Source organism: Pogona vitticeps, chromosome 1 (genome assembly GCF_051106095.1).
Source record: "Pogona vitticeps strain Pit_001003342236 chromosome 1, PviZW2.1, whole genome shotgun sequence".
Lineage (NCBI taxonomy): Eukaryota > Metazoa > Chordata > Lepidosauria > Squamata > Agamidae > Pogona > Pogona vitticeps.
The window spans coordinates 219,622,348-219,645,178 of record NC_135783.1 but is presented as its reverse complement, the minus strand read 5'-3'; the positions used below and the strand labels follow the sequence as shown (position 1 = coordinate 219,645,178).

Here is a 22,831-nt window from a genome sequence, read left to right as displayed (position 1 = left end):
CTGCTGATCAGGCTGAGGAAAATGGTCCTCTTGTGGAGGTCAAGCGATGCTTGCTCGTGAGAACAGATTCTCAGTTGTTTGAAACAGCAGGGGTGGACGTAGGAATACTTAACCATCAGTATAGGGGGCTGCGGGACACTTGTTCCCAGGTGACCCTGTGCCATCCAGATATTATTCCTAGGGAATATGTAATCCCAAATGAGAGCATGAAGGTGGCAGGGATTGAGGGGCAGGTGATCTCACTGCCAGTAGCGGAGGTACCTGTGAACTTTCAAGGCTGGAGGGGAGTTTGGCGGCTAGCAATTTCATCGACTCTGCCAGCAGCCGTGCTCGTGGGAAATGACCTGTCTGAACATGTGAAACGGGTGCTAGTGATTACACGTTCACAAGCCACCACGGAGACAGTTCAGGGGGGTAATGATGAGCCAGAGACGGAAGCAGAGGGGAGTTCAGAAGCTGTGGTGGAAACCTTAACCACAGACAGCAGATTTGGACAAGAGCAAAAGGCAGACGCCACTCTCCAAAAGTGTTTTGAACAGGTGACTGACGCCCAGCTAGCACCTGAAACCCCAGTGAGATTTCTAGAGAAAAAGGGGATCTTGTATAGAGAGACCCTGAGGAATATCTCAAAAGGGGGAGATGGGATCAGAAGTCAGCTAGTGGTACCTGAAAAGTATCGCCCCATGATCTTACAAAGGGGGCACTCTGACATGTTTGCTGCGCACTTAGGGGTGAACAAAACACAGCAGAGAATCACACAGAATTTTTACTGGCCTGACATAGGGAAGCAGATCAAAGAATTCTGTAAACAATGTGATGTGTGTCAGAGGCAGGGGAATAACCGTGACAGAACCAAAGCAAAGTTGTGCCCTTTGCCTGTGATTGACACTCCGTTCAAATGCATAGGGGTGGATATTGTGGGACCTTTGCCCAAGGCCACAAAGAGGGGGAACAGGTTCATTCTCACCATTGTGGACCATGCCACGAGGTACCCTGAAGCCATACCCTTGACTAACATTGAAACTAACACAGTGGCAGATGCCTTGGTGGGGTATATGTCCAGGATGGGATTTGCCTCAGAAATAATCACAGATTTGGGAGCATCGTTCACATCGAAGCTCATGAAACGGTTATGGCAAATCTGTGGAATTAAGCACAAGGAAACCACTGCCTATCACCCTGAAAGTAATGGGTTAACTGAGAAGTTCAATGGGACTCTAATGCGCATGATTAGGGCTTACTTGGCAGAGAATCCAAACAATTGGGACCAGAAGCTGCAATCCCTTTTGTTTGCTTATCGATCAGTGCCACAAGCCAGTACCGGGTTCAGTCCGTTTGAACTTTTATTTGGGAGAAGGGTGAAAGGGCCCCTTGATTTGATCAAACAAAATTGGGAGCAGATCACCCAGGATGACCCACAAGACGTTGTGACATACATAGACACCTTGATAAATGACCTAAAGAGAAACCTAGAGCTAGCAGCAGAGACCCTGCCAGCTCAAAAGGTCAGAAAGAAAGCTTGGGATGACCAGGAAGGCAGGGAGAGGCGCTTTAATCCAGGGGAGGAAGTGCTTTGGCCTAGGCTCTGCAAAGAGAACAAACTGCAGCTGGGTAGCCCAGAAATAAAATACTTGGGTCACATGGTAGGGGGAGGAGTGATAAAACCCCTAGAGGCCAAAATAGAAGCAGTTCGTGATTGGCCCAGACCCAACACCAAGAAAAAAGTCAAATCATTTCTTGGGTTGGTGGGCTACTACAGAAAGTTCATCCCGAGGTTTAGCGAGATTGCGGCTCCGCTGACCGATCTGACGAGGAAGAAGGCTGATGACCGCATCCCGTGGACCAGCGACTGTGAGGAGGCGTTCCAGAGGTTGAAGCAGGCGCTAATCAACTATCCAGTGCTGCGTGCTCCAGACTTCGACCGAGAGTTCATCATCTACCCCGATGCGTCTAACAGCGGGGTAGGAGCGGTTCTTTGCCAGGAGGATGAGAATGGTGACCAGCATCCAGTGTCCTACCTGAGTAGGAAACTCCAGAAAGGTGAGAGACATTTGGCAACCGTGGAGAAGGAGTGTCTGGCAATAGTCTACGCGATCCAGAAGGCCAAGCCTTACATCTGGGGAAGACATTTTGTTCTGTGCACTGACCATTCACCACTGCAATGGTTAAAGACAATGAAAACCCACAATAGTAAACTTATGAGGTGGGCTTTAAACTTACAAGACTATGACTTTGAAGTGAAGGTGGTCAGAGGGTCAGTGAACTGTGTTGCTGACGCCTTGTCAAGAAGACCTGAAGATTGAAGACGGCGAAAGAAACATGGACTATGTATATATGTTGGTGACCAAAGGTTAAATGTACCTGGTTTTTTTTGAATTTGGTTTGTATGAATAAAGGTAACTTGATGTAATGTATATGGTAAATGTTTAAATGCCTAATTGATATGGTTAACTTAGAATGTAAGTATAAGTAAGTATGATATGGTATGTATAACTGTTGTTGTGTGTTTTATCCAGGTTGTTTTTTGGGAAAAAGCACCTTAGCTTTCCCCCTACAAAACAACTTATAAAGAGGGGAGGTGTTACATACAGCACTGATGTTACCTGTCTGTCATGGGTTTGGAGGGAAAGTTCCATCCTATGGGGAGTGGAAGGCGGGACATCAGGAGGAGGGGCTGTACTGTATATATATGTGGAGCGTGTGTGGAGAGTTGAGGAGGAGAAGCAGCAGCTGGGAAGAAGAAGCTGGTGTGGGAGTCTGTGTGTCAGACAGGGTACTACTGTGTGTCAGTCAGTACCAACCTGATAGGTTCAGGTGTCTGTATGGTTAGCCAGAACTGATAGGTTCAGGGTCTGTGCTTCAAGTTAAGTGTTCTGTGTGAACCAAACTGTGTGCATGTATGAATGAGACTAAGCCACGTTACTATATCTTATTCACCTGATCATTTTATTTTCCCTGTGTGTTGTTTTAAATAAACCTTATTCTTTTATTTGTTAAAAATCCATCCCTGGTCTGTGTGACTTCTTATAGGGAATGGTTGGTGGCAGCTTAGTTAACGTGTGGCAGATCCCAGTAGGTCTGGGTTTGTCACAACAGCCACCATGGGAAGCAACTTAAAATTGTATGAACATGACACCACATGCACACCCCGGCACTAGTACCTCCCACTATGCTGTCCTACAAAAATACTTTATCAGTCAGTTGAAGAAGTTGAATTTAGACTCTATTACTTACAGGTCCACCAGAATTAAAATCAGTCTAATTTACTTGAAGAAAAGAGAAAGCAGAAATAAGAGGAAGGAATATAGTGTGCTTAGGTTAGTTTCTGATATATGAGAATGATACTCAGAAAAACCATGGCTTCCAAACATTAAAAGAAACAAATGCACGTTGGCCATACATAAGCACAATTTTTACAGCTAAGCAGCTTGCTAATGTAACATTCTGTATAAAGCCAGCATTTCCACGTACTGTATTCTGATCTAAACAGAGACCTAGTCAATTCACCAGAAGGTATCAAACATTATCCCTTTATTACAAGCGATCCCAGAATCCCTTTGAGGCTAAGGCTATCAGAAAATATTTAGTTTGTTTCCAAGCCAATATTTTTCCTACCTCTTTTATTACAAAAAAACTGCAACACATTTTCAGTAACTTTTAGCTTTGTTGTACACCACATCAAGTGAGTTCTCAGAACTCTTGAAAAATCTGACATGCAAAATGATTCTCCAGTCAACTTGTGCATTATTAAGCTGAAAGAAGGTATGTAATATCATTTGATCATTGGAAAAACAGCAGAAAAACACTGGGAGCTTCAGGACAGATGGACGAACTTCAGGTCATATAAAACATTACCAAAGCTATATTTGAAGAAAGATGTGAAAGTGCCCTGGGTAAGACTACTCTGCGTTGCTAAGAAACACTGAAGATGGATGAAATAACTTGTCTGTGTTGAACAGAACGAACTCCAGCCATTCCTTGTTTATTTGTGAAATGTTTTCTTGTACTGATTATTCATTTTAACAAGTATACAAAAGATAGTGCCTCATTAAACCATTTAGACAGAGAGAGCGAGAAAATGAATACCATGCAAGTCTTTAAAAATAGCAAAGCTGCGGGGGGGGGGAACATTTCTGGGGAAAAAGTCTTACTGCCATTTAAACGCAAATACACACATTAAAAGAATCTACAATGTACTACAAGGAAGGATTCTGGTGAACTTCCTGATAAGCCCAAAGACGTGTAGCTTTATGGGTTACAATACAACATGCATCAACTGCCTGCCTGAGCAGAGAACATGGCCAAAACAAAGAAGCAAAATGAAACGAAAAAAAAATCATGCCACTGAGTATATAGATAACATGATACATACTTTCTTCTTTCCTAGATGGTGACTATTGTGCAATATCAAATTCTAAGACAAGAAGTGGCTCTCAAAGCCATGATTTTAAAATGCATCATCACTCCAGGTATCTATCTTGTTCTGACAGGACAGGAAGTCTAAATCTACCATAGGCATTATTAACAAGCTCACTCACTGCCTTTACGAGAACCTCAACAAATTCAAACTGCCCGCTCACATTTTCGCTGGTGTGGCCCGCAGAGTACTGTGCCCCAAAGCAGTGAGAAAAACAAATACATGAGAGTAGTATGCAGAAAATGATTCTTCCTTGTCTATAAATATCTATTGGTATTAGTGATAGCAATGGTGTCAATGATGGTGCTCAAAGCAAGCCTAACGACAACCATAAAATCTGCTGTTAAACCATCTTTGTCTTTTTCCAAAGGTGGATAATCTACATTTTGATAAAAGGAGTCGTCTGTTTCATCACTGTCATGGCACATCATCAACGCAAAAGCACCATAAATGCGATGGAAATCATTAGGAATTCAGCTCGTACATGGCGGGGGAGGGGGCAATAATACTGACCAGCCCTTGCTCACAACATATCTCTAAAAATTAAACAGTTCTAACGAGATTCAGGAATTAAAGTTCTACCAGCATGAAAAGAAAGCCAGATATGCATTGAGATCCTATGCATATTTCCTGCAAAATAAAGCTCTCTAATCTCAATAGGATTTACTCCAAAGTAAGTATCCACAGGAATGCGGCCAAATTCTCTTAATATAATTTTTCTACTAAATCTCTCAGGGCATATCTGTATCCTTCAGTGGAAGTTTTGGACTGTCTGCTTGTTCCAAGCAAAACACTACATAATTTCTCCATGGAATTAAACACACTCAGGAACACTGATGTCAGATGTACCTTAACTTTCAAATGCCCTGCTTTCGCAAGCATAATGACAATTTTCTGAACCTTCTCCCAAGACAAATTCTACCCTACAAACCTTCATTAAACATGCATGTGTTTTCCTTAAATGATATACGCTTTATGTTATCCAATTATTAAAGTCTCACAACCAAGAGCAAAATTTAAATCTCGGCTCCAACGAGAGCTGACCAAACCAAACTGATGGGATTTACCTAACTGCTGATTTACCAGGTACCATTCATTAAATGGGTTCACTTTACTGGGACTAATAATTCTATTGTTTTACACACACAAAAGCTACCCAACCAAGTTGTACATGGGCCTCAGAAGTTCTATTCTAACTTTATCTTGTAATAGTACAAAAAGTACAATTTTTGATTAAGAGCCACTTACACACTCTCACAGCACCTTCTTTCAGATTAAAATACTCCCCACCTCCATGATAGGGTGGCACCATCTTATCATGCTGCAGATCTGGCTAGTTCTCTCTGCTCCCCCAAACCCATGGAGCTCAGGACAGAAAACTGGGAACAGAGAATGAGAGAAAACCTAAATGGCTACATATTTTTTAAAAAAGAAGAAAAACGTGGCAGAGCTCCACTTGAAATTCACAGGGATAGATAAAGGAAGAGGAATGATTGGAGAAAGGAAAACACTAGAATCAACCTCCTATCCAACCTCTTAATGGGAAACTACCACAATGAAAAGACAAACTTTAAAAAAATTCCTTCAATGCGCTAGAAAGTTTTTTGAAAGTTAAAATACAACTTTATTTGCTAGAATCAAGGAAGAGAAGCTCTACCAAAAAAATGGCAGGAACCGAGGTTACTGGAGGTTTAATTCTTGCATTGAACAACCCAGCCTAAGCAGATTCTTGACACCAACCAGCTAGTGAATGCTAAGTAGGTGAGGAGTAATTTACACTCTGTCTAAAATTGTTAAGTAAGTGCAATTGTTCAGCATGAGGAAAATGTACTTGTAAAAACTTCGTTCCAAATAGTCTTTGGCTCACCACTCGAATTTTATCACCTTTAATTACTATTCAAATGTGAACAGGGTGGATTTGATTTAAACCGTGATTTGAATAAAATATGATTTAAATTTTTAAAAATGATTTTTTTATAATTTAAATTTTAAAAAATCAATTTTAATTTAAATCATGATTTAAATCAATTTGATTTTATTTTTAAAAAATCATTGATTTTTATTCACCTTGCATGTGAGCCTATCAAACCACATGACTTCACTGTGGATTCTGCCTCTTATCCCACCAACTTTAGCACAAATGTATGAAATTCTAGGCAGTGCTATTCAGCCATGAAACTGAGTCTGTCGTAGACTGGAGAGTGCAAAAGAGGGTGGCAGTGGCAAATGCTGTAACAGAACATTCTAGAACATACAGGGAAGAACTAGGGATCCAAATATATTCAATATTCCAGCACATTTCAAGCTGTTAGGATTTAGGATTTGCACAGTCCATTTACCGAATGGACTGTGCAAATGCACGAAAAACACACCTAATGGGTTGTAGTGAGGGGCATTAAATATTGCCTGTTCTGCCTGCTCAACCTGGAGTTGGATTTGAATGCAACGACAAACTATGGTTTGCTATAAAATTGGAAGTGAGATACATGAAGGGTAATAAAAGTATAAGCATCCGCAGCTTGTTAATGCAGCACCACGTAATTACATCTTGACTAACCCAATCTGTCATACACTGTACAAACTACAAGCCATCGTTCTGAAAGTTCTGGGTGTCAGTCATCAAGTAAAGAATTCCGCCTAGAGTTCTTGAATTTGCAGAAGACACCACATAAAAATAATTATTCTCACAGTTGTTCTATTATTTTTACAGTACTGCATTGATTTTGAATTATAAAAGGCATGCTGGCTGCATAATGACAAACATACAAATATCTGTACTGCCTTGGCTGCCCACAAAACTAAAGTAGCACCAGATTATGTGATGTTGCATAGAATGGCATGCCATGTTCGGAGCATTTTTTTTTCCGGCTACTACTTGCAGAGACAACAATGTGTTCAATTTTTTTAAAAAAGACACACTCATTATTTAAGAAAAAAGGGTATGTATAAGTTACTCGGCAGTGTCCCGCAACCTCAACAGAACTGATTATATGTCTCAAACATCCTACACAATTCCATTAAATATGTGTCCAGTCCAGTTACGAGAACACCAAGTTTCTTAATTTGACGTTTCTGCAGTTAAAAAACATCTAACACAGCCATCTGTTTTATAAGAAGTCAGTAGATTAAATTAAAAAGAAAGCTAATAGTTTTAAGCAGAAGTGAGACTAATTTTTAAAGCACTGCCAGCAACAGTGATCAGGGCCATGTAACCCGACAATGATAAATCATATCCAAAAACAAAAGGAATTTATGACAACAGAAGCATTTTTTTTTCTTTAAGGGGGAGGAGGGAGGTTAAGTGCAAGATCAAGACAGGAAATTGTTCTTATTAAGCTGAAAGATCATGTAATTGTTTATTTGGGAAAACTCTGATTTACCTTAAACTATGTGCAAGGTTGAAATGAGAAGGTCACTGTGTATTAAATTACAGTCCAGTAGACAACCAAGGTCAAAAGCAAATTTTCTGAAAGTTTATATTAGAAAGACCTTGAGCTTTTGTATTCACAAAATATGGCTAAAGCTCCCCTTAGGGCATCCAACTCTACCGCATATAAACCATATGAAACAAACTAAGCAGGGCAGAGAAAGTGTTGAAGGATGTTAATTTAGATATTTTTTTACATGTTTTGGGTCAAAACAGGAAACCAAGGTTGCTTTAAATTTTCCCATAAAGCTCTTGATGTGATCTAACAAGTGTACTAAACTTGGGTCTGGAAAGCTACGTATGTTGATGGGCAAGTATAGATGCTACGTGTGACACTACATTCCCAAACTCAGTTTGGGGGTGTGGGGGAAGAAAGATGCACCATAAGCTGCCTTACAGGGCTGTTCGGGAGATCATAAAAGCAGGGATGTTACCAGCTTTTCATAACAGAGAACAATTACTGTCTCCATACAAGGTAAGTGTTAACATAAAGCCTGAAGAAAGAGGATTCCATCTGAAAAGGTTTATTATTTCCCCCCTCCCCTTCCATCACAGCTACAGCTCTATTTTCAGGATAACCCCTATGAAAGAAAATGTGAAGCAATTTGTGTCGGCTTTCTGCATAGTCACACATTTATTTTTAATTTCACATTGCAGCTGCAGCAGTATGGTTAAGGTATATACCTGAGACATTTACTTTAAGATGTGTATCTAACCAAAACGACAACAGTAGTTCTCTATTTATTGGAGTAAAGCTGTGCATGATCAATGAACTAATTACTGAATTTATTTATTTATTTATTTATTTATTACAGTGGTTCTTAACCTTTGTTACTCGGATGTTTTTGAACTGCAACTCCCAGAAACCCCAGCCAGCACAGTTGGTGGTGAAGGCTTCTGGGAGTTGCAGTCCAAAACTCCTGAGTAACCCAAGGTTAAGAACCAGTGCTCTTCTAGACCATGTCTACTCGGGGCGGATTACAACATAAAATAAATCAATATAAAATATATATAATCATAAAAAATACAATTGCTATATTAATTAAGACAATTAATTTAAGAAAGGATTACCAAGATGGGGTGGGATAAGGAAAGAAGAAATAAAAAGACTTAGCTGACTACAGGGAAGGCCTGCCTAAATAGCCAAGTTTTAACTGTCTTTTAAAAACACCCAGCGAGGGTGCCAGCCGAATTTCTGTTGGAAGGGTGTTCCACAGCCGAGGGGCCACCTCAAAGTGTTAATATAGTTTCCTGAGGTCTGATTTTAAGAATCCACAAATGTTGGGGGAGTGTTTAAAGAAACATCATTTTTAATGCTCCTGACACTTTGGTCTACTTTTTAACAAACGTCAGAAAGCACACCACTGGCAAAATTACCATTCCCTTACAATGTTAAAACTCAAGTCTAAGGAAAAACATGGCCATCCTGCAGCTACTTACAGGGGAAGATAGCTGGCTGGGATTGCGTTGAAACAACATTCACCAGTTCTCCAGTCTTGTAAATAATACACCCTTGAGATGTTCCTTTCCCCACCCAAACCCCAAGATAAAGTTTTGCACACGGTTGTGGATTCCAACTTGGAAATGTTCTCCTCTGCAAGTAACTACGCAACCATGATTTAGCATAATGTTACTCTTCTTTTAATATCTCTTTCAAGCATTATTCTTCCACTCTCTGGAGAACTTCAGTCAATATTCTACTGCTTGTCCCAGCCAGATGAGACTGACTCAACAAGATTTATTCAAGTGTTGATTCAGTGAACCTACTCTTTGTTGGGACCAGCAATGGGATACTGGTTTTAAAATTAGCTGTAGGAATCATCTCGGTAACCAGACATATCTGGCTCCACACACCTATTACATCCTTGCTTCATCATGCTTAATATCAGTAACAACCAGTGCTAGGACATTAGATTCAAGGAAATGTGTAATATTTGAGGTTGCATTCATTTGCAAACAAGTTATGTTTCACACTAGATAAAATGAAACACAAACATTAAATTCTTTGTGAGCCAGGTCTTCTAGATAAGCCCAAGAACCTTCACCTTGACTCAGACCTAGATTTTCATAGCTGCAACCTGTGTCATCTATCTGCAGCTGCTGTATCCTCCCAGGAGCCCTTATAAGGGGGTAAGTAATTCTTCAAGGCAAATGAATCTATCAGCAATAGTGTATTATGAGGAATCATCACAACTGAGCATCCAACCATTTTTACTGTGCCATACCCAGACAGTTTTTCAGAAGGGGCCCACAATGTGTAAATAACCACACTAGCCACATTTATAGCATCTCTGGAGATGCTAAGTACTGGCACCGCATCTCAAATCTATCAAGTTTGTTCACTTTTTATTAACGAACTACTAAGATCTGTACCGGACGGTATTTTGAACAATCTTCTCAACAGCTGATGCAGAAACAGATGCAAAACATATTTTTGAACTGTATGCTTGGGCATGAACGTCTGCACACACAAAAACACAGGAAAAGTGCCTGACTCAAATGTCCTCTAGAGAGAAATCAGTTCAGAAGCAGAATACCATGTGTCCTAACATTGTGCTGTTAGTAAAAGGCATGAGTAGTCAACACTCCAGACTAAGAACTGTATTTCATAACAGCTCATGCCCTCACCCCAGATGTGACTTGTGAAAACAGCTTTTTTTTTTTCTACATGTGTATTAGGACTACCTGAAAAGTTTTCCAGCATGCTATACCTTGTCTGATCCTGCTTTCTGCTCACATCCCACTGTTCGCTAGATTTGGCCCAGCACTCACGAATAAGGGCTCCACAAGACTAGATCTCTATGAAGATTTCACCTTGAATTACAGGATTTGAATCATCCACTCTGAACGTAGCATTGTAAACTGAAAAAGTATTAAACCCAACAAAGAGTGTTAAAACTTTAGTTCTAAGAAGGCATCACTATGAGTGGTGAATCACATGTTTTCCTTTTTTTAAAAGTGAAAAAGTAGATAGGATGTGCTGATGGCGCCAGAGAAGCATAACATCTTCAGATGTCAGCAAAAAAACAGAATACAACAAGGATGGGCTTGTTAATGTTTCTTTTATTTTAAAACAATAATACTTTGCTTTCCCCCCCAGAAATGCAAGGTAGCTTACAACAAAAATATATAGTTGTAAGTTATCTTGTAAGTAAAGTAGCTTATACCAAAAACAAGTAGTCAATTTAAAAACACATATATTTTTAATTTATAACATAATTACAAATGTTAGAACACAAAACCAGTGACAGAATGCAACTGTAGTCAAGATATTTAAATATGAGAGAGATGGAGAGGCAGACCTTCAAAACGGTAAGTTAAAATTATGCTCTAAATAACTACAAAGGAAGATTTTTACTAGCCTCCAGAGAGTTATTAGTTGCAAAGCCTAGGTGCAGCCACTTTTAATGACCTTCTCCTTAGTCCCATTAACTAAGCATACCTCTGGGTGACTGGATATACTGGAAGGACTTTGAAGATTATCTCAATAGGTGGGCAGGTTGCTAAAGAGAAGGCAGCCCTCCAGATGTCTTGATCCCAGATCATTCGGGGCTTTAAAGATCATTCCTCCCACGACAAACAGTACTGGGGGAAAAACAGGAGACCTGAGTGGCTGTTCCCACAAAGGAATAACCTGTCCCCTGTATGCATCCCACTAACACTTAAGCTTCCGCAACAGCAACACTGAACATACTCCAATCCACCTCACAGCCTATCACTCTTCATGTAAAATGCAATCAAAGAATAGTAATATTGCCTTAAAAACTGGCTGTCCTCCAGGCACTAACTAGGAAGACGACACAGACCCACAGGCACCAGTTCAACAGCAACTTAGGAGTATAGAGCCAGTTAGCAACTTCTACCTAACTACTAGGCATTCTGACAGGGGACCTCTGACCAATGTCCATACAACTTTATTTTGCTTAAATCCCAAGTTATTATCAGTAAATATTTTAAATTTAAAATTCTCATGTTGAACACACCCTGAAACTAGTATGGCAGACAAATAATCAAAAATGCATAGGAATTTGGATCAGCACCAGTGATGTCAAAGCTGGGTGCCAGCACTAAAAGGTTTTAAGAGAACTTAACTCACAAATTGAGATGGAACATATTGTAAATCCAATATCAACTTTTAGATCTGAATGTTCTCATTATGCTTTTCAAAATTAGCTGTGATTATACTATCATGTGAAAATATGCTTTCCTCCTATCGCATAGTATTTTATCAAGCCTAAGCTTCTAAATAAGGAAATGTACATTAGAAGTGAGCAAGAAGAATTGAGGAGAATTCATTCCACTTCATGTCTTGAAAGCTCTAATTAAAATTCAATATTGCACTTTACATATGGGTTCTTATATGAAACTCCTGTCATGGCTAAGGCTTAAGGTTAACCAGGTTAATAGAGTCCAATAAAACAGTTCTATTGAATTATACCAAGCCACCGTAATACACCAAGCTGCAATCTGCTTCTCTTTTATTCCTGACCACTGCACTCAGATTTAAGCCAACAATATGTGGTTAGCATCCAAGAACTATTTATGTGTAGGATAGAAAGTTTCAAACGCCACCCCTCTTCCCTTGAAGAAAGTGCATATATTTACACCTCAAATATTTCCCTCCAGTCTGCTATGCCCATTGTCACAGTGTTATGTGTTAACAGATCTGAGCATACTTGCCAAGTATCACTCAGTTGAAACAGAGACACTCCCCTCAATATGGATTCATTTTAAGAGAGGGTTTTTTCCTCTCCTTTAGGAGTCGCCTCCAATCCAGGGAGGATTTTATGAACATCCTTAAACCTAAGCACCTCAATTTTTAAGCCATGCCTCTTTGTTATGAAATGATCTCACTACACACTTTAATTTATACAGAGAAACACTGTTACCAACTGTATCATTTTACTACAGTTTTTCAATAAGCCCCAGTTTTTATAAAATAGCAATCACAATCTTCTTGTGTAGCTTTGCCAACATAATGGCAACCACATAACTTTTGGAGATGAAGTGCTTCGAGTTAAGACTAACCTAAGACAATTTGCTTCCAAAAGTTATACCACCAGCGCAATGCTGCCGTAACTATGCAAGAGGATTTGGGCCAACAATTACCATGTGCATTAGCTATAGCTGGAGACACAGTGCTCAGGGGTTTCATACAAGGTCCCTGCATAGCAGCACAGACAAGAATATCAATCCTCTCCTTTTTTCACACAATGAACATACTATAGATGCAAAATTAACTTAAAATGCTGGACATTGCTTCAAATAAGAAAGCTACTACTTGTGTCAAAGATAATAAAGAAATATCACAGAAGCCAGCAAAGGTAGGTGCTTCCCATGTTCCTTGCGGCCAATAATGTACATAATGCAAAGCTATACACATTTACGCAGCAAATACAGAGCCTTGTGATACATTCAAGACTGCTAAGTTTATTTGGCAAAGGCTTTCTGGACTGCAGTACGTTTCAAGCACACCTTCTTTACAAATATCCTATGTATTACCATCTCTGAAAAATAATGTATCAATGAATTATACCCTATCAAGTCAACTCAGAGCTATGCCCAGGTTTTTCTTTAATGTGAAAAGTACTCAAAATTGTTTTACCGAGGTCCAGTTCTGGGAGCACTCTGGGATTATGCAGCTTGCCCAATGCCACTACATGCTCCAGTTGATCCCAACTGACCCCTCTCCTATGAAGGATACTCAGGGAGTCTAAACTTTTGACCACTGGCTCCACAGCCAGCCACTCCAACCTACTGAGCTATACCAACTTCCCAACAACAAACCTCAAATAAGCCACTCACAAGTTTACACAGAAATGAAAGAAGCTATAGGTCAGGACAAGCCAACAAAGAAGTGGCATGTTGCAACTATGGACTCAATAGGCTTGTGCACGGATGCTTGATGAAAAGGATTTGAGACTACATCAACCAATTTTAATCTTCCAAACTGAGCATCACGTTTTACTGAGAAGTCTCGTAATTTGCCTTTGGAAACCTCCTTCTGTTGTGAGCACGCAGGCTAAGCTACAAGCTAGTTAGGCACAGAGGCAAGTATGCAACAGCCTCAGCATGTGCAAAATGCTCAACAGATCCCACCCAAACAGCAAATTCCATCACATGGACTGCGAGCTGTTCTACAGAACCTACCATCAACTGAAGAACCGTACTAAGTACTGTGGAAAGTAAGGTATGGGTTCCTGTAATTTAAAAAGCAGCAACTTGCACCCAAATGCCCTCTTAATACATCCTGAGGCTGTAACATAAGAATAGTAAATGTGTCCATTTTTAATTTCTCACACAAAAAACAAGGGAAAAGGTGCTGACTAGCTAGGACCATCTAACCTAGTAACGTATACTCAGCCATTCCTCAACTTGACATCCACATCATGTGCTGACCTACAATCCCATTCATTCCCAGCCTGCAAAATTAGGTGACTGGATCATAGGAACCACCATCCAGCACATCTAGAAGGTGTCAGGGTGAAGAAGGGTGGTGTACTCTAGTAGCTGCTCCCTAGCATCTTGGGTAGAGTTCTTCCCAGCTGAAGAGAAATGGTTATATCTGTGCCTGCTGACAGAACTACCCACAGACGCCATTCTCCATGCAAAACTCTGCTGATCAATTGTATTCTTCCTTGAAAATCCATGGTCACTTTGTCTTGCCTATATTTACTAGCAGGATACAGGGAGGTACCAGAGAAACTAGCTAATCAGGCACCAGATTTTTAAGGCCCCTTCCCCATCCTCCTCACTGCTTAATAAAATAAGCAAAAGGAGGAAGGCCAGAAAGTTTTGCCCTCTGATCTGGAAGCTTGATGGCAGTTGTCTCCAACATGGCACCCTCCCAAAGACTGGATTCGGCTCCCCTCTGCCCCAGCTAGTATGGCCAATGGTCTGGAATGCTGGGAGTTGTGGTCCAAAAATATCTGGAACATATGTGATTGTGAGAAGCTGCTTTACAGTTGGAAGTGGGTTATCCTTAATAAAAACTAATGCCAGAATAAGATGTTTCCCTTATAAAATAATACTCTTTTGTTGCGTTTACTGCGACCAACTCAAAAGACGACTTCAGCAGACGCTGCTCCACTACACTAGAAGTGGTGGTGGTGGTGGTGGAGATGCAACAGTGAAAGAAGGGCAGGCACTCTGCACGGCCTCTGGAGTGCTCTTATTAACTGTTAATGTCGCCTGCATCAGGGCCCAACCCTGGCACATGAAACAGATCTTGGAGCTCACATCCAAGTCCCGGTAAAAAAAAAAAAAGCGATACATGGGGGTGGGGTGGGGGCGAGACCCCTTGCCATGGGGCAAAAACCTTGCCTCGAAGCAATGCAAACGCTAGGACGGCCGGCGAGGCCACGCCAGGCGCCTCGGGGCCCGAGGAAGGGCAGGCGTTCCCTGCCGGCTTTGGCACAAGAGCCTCCCCCCCCCTCCAGAAAGCAGCGGCGGCGGGGCCTTCTTCCCGCTCTTTCTTTCGGGTGCAGGGCGAGCAGGCGACGACGCGCCAGGACGGAACCAAAAGGCCACGTCCGCACCGGGCTTTCTCCGCGAGCTCGGCAGCGCCCGCCTCTTCCCTTCCACGCCGAGCGCAGGGCGGCGGCTCCGCCCGACCACTTCCCCCCGGCGCCCCGCGCTTTTGGTGGGTGGCCCGGGCGGTCGAGCTCGCACGCAAGCGGGGGGGGGGGGGCCGCGGCCCGGGTCCCTGGCCCTGAAGAGCTGCCATGGGGGGGGGGCAGCTAGCTGGCTGGCTAAGCAGGCCGCCCGCTCGTCTCCTCCTCCGGCGGCTTGCCGGCCAGCCCTTCTCTTTCTGCTGACCCGCCGCGCCCGGGTTGGTGGCACAAGCGCGCCCTGCGTCCGGGCCGCGCGCGGAGGCGCCTTTCCCACCCCCTCCCCGCCCTGCTTGGATCTCCGCGCGGCCCTGGCGCTTTACCCCACCTAGAGGGGAAAACTCACCTCCTCCTTCTTGGTCCCTCCTGGAGGCCGGCAGGAGCAACGCGCTCCCCTTCCCGGCTCCTCCCTCTCGCTCGCTTCCCCCCCAACTCGCCACCCGTCCCCCCCCACCCCGAAGGAAGGAAGGAAGGAAGGAAGGAAGGAAGGAACAGCCCGGCGCAGGACTGCCGGCGGCGGCTCCTGGGCTTCGCCGGTTCTCTCTTGGCGGGCGGCGCGGCTGGTCGGGGCAGGAAAAAAAAGCCGGCGGCTACTTAACGGGCTTCTTCACCCCGAGTTGGTGAGGACTCTGTGGGACCTGAGCCTCTCCCAAGTGTGCTTACTCGGAAGTACGACTCGTTTGCTTGAATAGGATTTACTTCCGAGTAAGTCAGGACGGGTGTTTACCTTCTCTCCGCCACCCACCAGTGTCTCGGTACTGAGTAGAGGGAGCAGTGTGCTGGAAAAAAAGCACTGCATGTTTCAGAAATAAAACAAGTTCACCCATTCATTTTTGATTGTTTGATTAACTGTTTTTTGTTGTTTAGTCGTGGCCGACTCTTCGTGACCCCATGGACAGAGCACGCCAGGCCCTCCTGTCTTCATCTGCCTCCCCGAGTTGGGTCAGATTCATGTTAGTAGCTTCGGTGACACTGTCCATCCATCTCGTTCTTCCATCTCGTTCTCTGTCATCCCCTTCTCCTCTTGCCCTCACACTTTCTCAACATCAGGGTCTTTTCCAGGAAGTCCTCTCTTCTCATGAGATGGCCAAAGTATTGGAGCCTCACCTTCAGGATCTGTCCTTCCAGGGAGCACTCAGGGTTGATTTCCTGCAAAATGGATAGGTTTGTTCTCTTTGCAGTCCAGGGGACTCCCAAGAGCCTCCTCCAGCACCACAATTCAAAAGCATAAATTCTTGGGCAGTCAGCCTTCTTTATGGTCTAGCGCTCCCTTCCATACATCACTACTGAAAAAACCATAGATTTGACGATGTGAAATTTGTCAGCAAGGTGATGTCTCTGCTTTTTAAGATGCTGTCTAGGTTTGTCATCGATTTCCTCCCAAGAAGCAGGAGTCTTTTAATTTCGGGGCTGCTGTCTCCATCTGCAGTGACCATGGAGCCCAAGAAAGTAAAATCTGTCACTGCCTCCATATCTTCCCTTTCTGTTTCCCAGGAGGTGGTGGGAACAGTGGCCATGATCTAAGGGGTTTTGATGTTGAGCTTCAGACCATTTTTTGCGCTCTCCTCTTTCACCCTCATTAAGAGGTTCTTTAATTCCTCCTCACTTTCTGCCATCAAAGTGGTATCATCTGCATATCGGAGGTTGTTGATATTTCTTCGGGCAATCTTAATTCTGGTTTCGGATTCATCCAGTCCTGCCTTTCGCATGATATATTCTGCATATAAGTTAAATAAGCAGGGGGACAATATACAGCCTTGTCATACTCCCTTCCCAATTTTGAACCAATCAGTTGTTCAATATCCAGTTCTGTTGCTTCCTGTCCCACATATAGATTTCTCAGGAGATAGGTAAGGTGGTCAGGCACTCCCATTTCTTTAAGAACTTGCCATAGTTTCTTGTGGTCCGCACAGTCAAAAGCTTTTGCGTAGTCAATGAAGCAGAAGTAGATGTTTTTCTGGAACTCTCTGGCTTTCTCCATAATCCAGCGCATGTTAGCAATTTGGTCTGTAGTTCCTCTGCCCCTTCGAAATCCAGCTTGTACTTCTGGGATTTCTCGGTCCACATACTGCTGAAGCCTACCTTGTGGGATTTTGAGCATAACCTTGCTAGCGTGTGAAATGAGTGCAATTGTATGGTAGTTGGAGCATTCTTTGGCACTGCCCTTCTTTGGGATTGGGATGTAGACTGATCTTTTCCAGTCCTCTGGCCACTGTTGAGTTTTCCAAACTTGCTGGCATATTGAATGTAGCACCTTAACAGCATCATCTTTTAAGATTTTAAATAGTTCAACTGGAATGCCATCACCTCCACTGGCCTTGTTGTTAGCCAGGCTTTCTAAGGCCCACTTCACTTCACTCTCCAGGATGTCTGGCTCAAGGTTAGCAACCACATTATCTGGGTTGTCTGGGTCATCCAGATCTTTCTGGTATAATTCCTCTGTGTATTCTTGCCACCTCTTCTTGATGTCTTCTGCTTCTGTGAGGGCCCTACCATTTTTGTCCTTTATCATGTTCATCTTTGCACAAAATGTTACTTTAATATCTCTGATTTTCCTGAACAGATCTCTGGTTTTTCCCTTTCTATTATTTTCCTCTATTTCTTTGCACTGTTCATTTAAGAAGGCCCTCTTGTCTCTCCTTGCTATTCTTTGGAAGTCTGTGTTTCATTTTCTGTAACTTTCCCTATCTCCCTTACATCTTGTTTCCCTTCTCTGCTATTTGTGAGGCCTCGTTGGACAGCCACTTTGCTTTCTTGCATTTCCTTTCCTTTGGGATGGTTTTTGTTGCTGTCTCCTGTACAGTGCTATGAGCCTCCATTCATAGTTCTTCAGGCACTCTGTCCATCAAATCTGTTCCTTAAATCTGTTCTTCACTTCTACTGTGTATGCATAATGGATTTGTTTTAGATTATACCTGACTAGCCCAGTGGTTTTTCCTTCTTTCTTCAGTTTAAGTTTGAGTTTTGCTATAAGAAGCTGATGATCAGAGCCACAATCAGCTCCAGGTCTTGTTTTTGCTGACTGTATAGAGCTTCTCCATCTTTGGCTGCAGAGAACAAAATCAATCTGATTTCGGTATTGCGTATATGGTGATGTCCATGTGTAGAGTCGTTTCTTGTGTTGTTGGAAAAGGGTGTTTGTGATGACCAGCTTGTTCTCTTCACAGAACTCTATTAGCCTTTGCCCTGCAAGGCCTTTGCCCTGCAGGTTTTGTACTCCAAGGCCAAACTTGCCTGTTGTTCTTTTTATCTCTTGACTCCCTACTTTAGCATTCCAATCCCCTATAATGAGAAGAACATCTTTCTTTGGTGTCAGTTCTAGAAGGTGTTGTAAGTCTTCATAGAATTGGTCAATTTCAGCCTCTTCAGCATCAGTGGTTGGTACATAAACATGGATTACTGTGATGTTGAAAGGTCTGTCTTGGATTTGTATTGAAATCATTCTCTCATTTTTGAGATTGTATCCCAGTACAGCTTTTCCCACTCTTTTGTTGACTATGAGGGCTGCTCCATTTCTTCTACGGGATTCTTGCCCACAGTAGTAGATCTGATAATTGTCTGAATTGAATTCACCCATTCCCATCCATTTTAGTTCACTGACGCCCAGAATGTCAATGTTTATTCTTGCCATCTCCAGCTTACCAAGGTTCATAGATCTTACATTCCAGGTTCCTATGCAGTATTTTTTTTCTTTGCAGCATCGGACTTTCCTTTCACTTCCAGGCGCATCTGCAGCTGAGCGTCCTTTCGGCTTTGGCCCAACCACTTCATTAGCTCTGGAGCTGCTTGTACTTGTCCTCTGCTCTTCCTCAGTAGCATGTTGGATGCCTTCCGACCTGAGGGGCCCATCTTCCAGCATCATATCTTATAGCCTTTTGTTTCTGTCCATGGAATTTTCTTGGCAAAGATACTGGAGTGGCATTGCCAGTTCCTGCTCCAGGTGGATCACATTTAGTCAGAACTCTCCAGTATGACCTGTCTGTCTTGGGTGTCCCTGCACGGCATAGCCCATAGCTTCTCTGAATTACTCAAGCCCCTTCGCTACGACAAGGCACCAATCCATGAAGGGGTTGACTGTTTTAGGTTTGTCCATTTCCTTGCCCCCTCAGACCCTTATGTGCATCATCTCAACCCAAGATTCTGCTATTCATTAATAAAGGCTACTTAATTCTGAGTAATTGCAAAACAGATAGCTCAGGATGTATCCATGTTAATGAAATACAGGGCGTCTGGATAAAAACCCGTTGATTCTGCCATAATCAAGGACCCTGGCAGAAGGGCTGTCCATGTGGACTTGCCTAAATTATTGACCTCATCTCTCCCTTTTCGCTTATCCCTATCCCAAAATAAAAGAACTAACAGCCCTGAAATGCTTGGGTACCCCTTAAAAACATTCATGGTTCTCCAGTCTAGTCTGACTATGTACACATGTTACCTTGGAGATTAGCCCCAGGTAAATAAATCTGAGCAAAATTTCAGACCTATTTGAAAATTTATAAACCTTACAGTAGAATTTATGCTGCAGCTCAAGTGGGTTTCATCAACAGTTTTTGTCAGTTTAAATGTACAACACATACTGTACAGTATGTACACACATCAGAATTCTGAGAAGAAATGTAAAATGCTCAAGAAGAAGAACACTGAATTTTAAAGCTGCGGCCTTGGGGAGGCACTGCCTGGATTGAGTATCAAAGATTTTAAATCAATATCATGTGTAAATGTATAGTATTTGTGTGTTGGAACCAACCTTCCATATCCAATCAATAAGCGACTGGTTGAAACTGGAAAAGATGTATGGCTGAATAATGTCATCAGCCTTATGCACACAGAGCTGCATGGACAGGATTCTGGTCTCACCATAGGAAAGACATGGAGCTGTTGGGTGATTATTATAGCAATGCTAAACTATTAAATTAGTCATGAGGAATGTATAAGGAAACAACTTACTGTGTTGGAGCACCTATGTCAATTGAGTTTTTTATTTGGCTTGTGAGCGTGATTGAGGTGGTTGTTCTGAACTTCAGGTCACACCTGTTCTAGTTCAGCAATAATAATGTCATATCCTGATCACAGGTAATGACTGTGAAGATAGGAAGGGAATAGAGGTAGAGGTAAAGCATGCATCCTTCAAAGAGGGAGGGGCAGAGGTTCCAAAATTGGGGGGCCAGGAGAAGGAGCATAGCTGATGTCACTTTAAAGACTTTGTGAATAGTATAAAGAGCAAGCAGTTGTTTTGCTTGTAAGGAATCCAAAGCAATAATGACAAAAAAATTGAAACTAATGGAGCTTTTCGTGGAGAAAGTTGTATAGCTTGTCACTGGCATTATTGGGGGACACAGAAGGACTGTCTCTAAATGCATTCAGGAATCCCTTGGGCAATGATGTCACCCTTTTGGCTGATCCTTCCCTTCCAGACGCACCATAGGATTGCTTTTGACACAAACCGAGAAGACAACATCTAGTACTATTGGAAGGTACTACTCACTTTGTGCCCCCAAGTATTTAACCAATGATATTTCCAAAGCAACTCATATCATAGTGGCAGGAGGGCAATATTTTGAGCATTTAGAATAATGTGGAATCTTCTGGCAGTTGCCATTTTTTAAAAAAATGGGGCTACCACTGTCAATCACAATCCAAGTTATTCTCCCATTCTCCAGCAGGAAGACCTCATCTTCATAGCCATTATATGCTGCCATTGTGGGGTGAATGCTTTTTTTTCTAGCCCTCAAACTTCTAAATTCTGTTGACTAATAAAAATCCGTTCTTGTTCCCAGCAGGCATAATGGTTTCATAGCCTAAAGGTCTGAGGACAGTGATTGTGAACCGTCACCAGGATCTATTGTTTGAAGCTTTAGTGACATCTGTGTGAGGGACCAGAATTCCCTTCATAGCAACATACTGAATGTCCAAATCAACTGCTGAAATGTGTCCCTTTTGGAAACTGTATATGTGCTCTCTCCAGCAGTCGAGCACACATCTCTAGTCTTTCTTGCCTATATTGGACATCGTGTGAATGTTTATGTCACACCAAAATCCATTTGGCAGTCCTCATGGTGCCAGAGATCCCTGTGCTGTTCTTGTTTTCCCAAGAATTTGTTGCAGCAGCAGCCTAAAACGTTATGAACAGGAAACGTGATATTTTGTGCAAGGGAAGCAGAATATTAGCCCTGAAATTTTTACCAGTTTTAGTTTCATTATAGCCACACAAAACTGAGGAATTGCTTATATTACATGCATGTATTACTCTGACATGATAAAGAAAAGCAAAGGCTGAAATCCTGTTAGGTAGCATAGTAAGTCATAACTGGAATAGGCCAATGGAATCAATGGGGATTTGGTGAATCAGATTCTCTCTAAATTCATTGGATTCAATAGGGCTATTCTAATTGTGGCTTATTATGCTAAGCTACAGGATTTCAGCCAATAAATGCTAAAGCTATAGTTCAAGCTGTAGCTCCCTCCCACTTTGGTTTAGGGGGAGAAACTTGTTTTTATAATTATTTCTCATATTCACAAGCTTCTGTATTTCCTGCTGTCCTCTGTAAGTGGAAGTGCCAAATTGTCACAAGACTGAGAGCTCTGACATATTCTCAAGTAGAAGCAGGAAGCATTCAGTAGTTTTATGAGATTGGTAATTTGTACAAACTATGCAATCCCAACAACTATTCATTGTAAAATGTGTAATATTTCTTCATACTGTTTACAAGAGTTTGAAAAAGTTGTGTTTTCCTGGCGGGGAACTAAAACTCTCTGAGAGCCCAGCTTTCAGAACTCCAGTTGCTGTAGTCCAAAAAAAGGAATTTTTCACACTCTGCTATTTGCCACAGTAGAAAGTCACCCATTAGAAACAGTCCAAAGCAAACCTAGAAAATATCAGGGCCACTGAAGGAACTTATCTAAATATATAATTCTATTCTAGCCCTTGCTTCGCATGCTATTTTGCCTTGAGAGCCAACCACATAATGGCATATATTTTTGAAAAATTATTTTGCAAAAGGTAAGGTGACAAGTGCAAAATGGGTATGACTTGTTATAAACAATATTGGAATTTGGTTCTCATTTATCTTTATGTGGGTTTATCAAAAATATTCATTAATTTTTTAAAATTGCTCATTTGAGAAAGCTTATTATGAGTGACATCATCATCATCATCACAGTGTGCCATCAAATCAATCCCAACTTATGGTGACCCTTTTCAGGGTTTTCTAGGTAGCAAATATTCAAAAGTGGTTCACCAATCCCTTCTTCTGGGGGTGCTCTGGAACTATGCAGCTTGCCCAAGGCCACACAGCCTGTCTCTTTTTCTAGGAGCCTCCCTGGGGAATTGAACTCCCGACTCAATGAGCTCCAACTCAATGAGCTATCCAGCCAGCC

The 22,831-nt window shown here is 42.1% G+C and overlaps 1 protein-coding gene across 14 annotated transcripts in view; it reads right to left on the bottom strand.

Annotated features, from left to right (window-relative positions):
- Positions 1-15,898, bottom strand: part of QTMAN (queuosine-tRNA mannosyltransferase) — a 383,269-nt gene extending 367,371 nt beyond the window's left edge. For 12 of the 14 annotated variants that reach the window (XR_012082012.2, XR_012082011.2, XR_012082018.2 and 9 more), the window contains exon 1: positions 15,801-15,898. The gene's annotated coding sequence lies outside the window, so the exon portion shown is untranslated. The remainder of the gene's footprint in view (positions 1-15,800) is intronic. The other 2 variants (XM_072983757.2, XM_072983802.2) reach the window with 2 other exon arrangements.
- Positions 15,899-22,831: the final 6,933 nt, after the last annotated feature.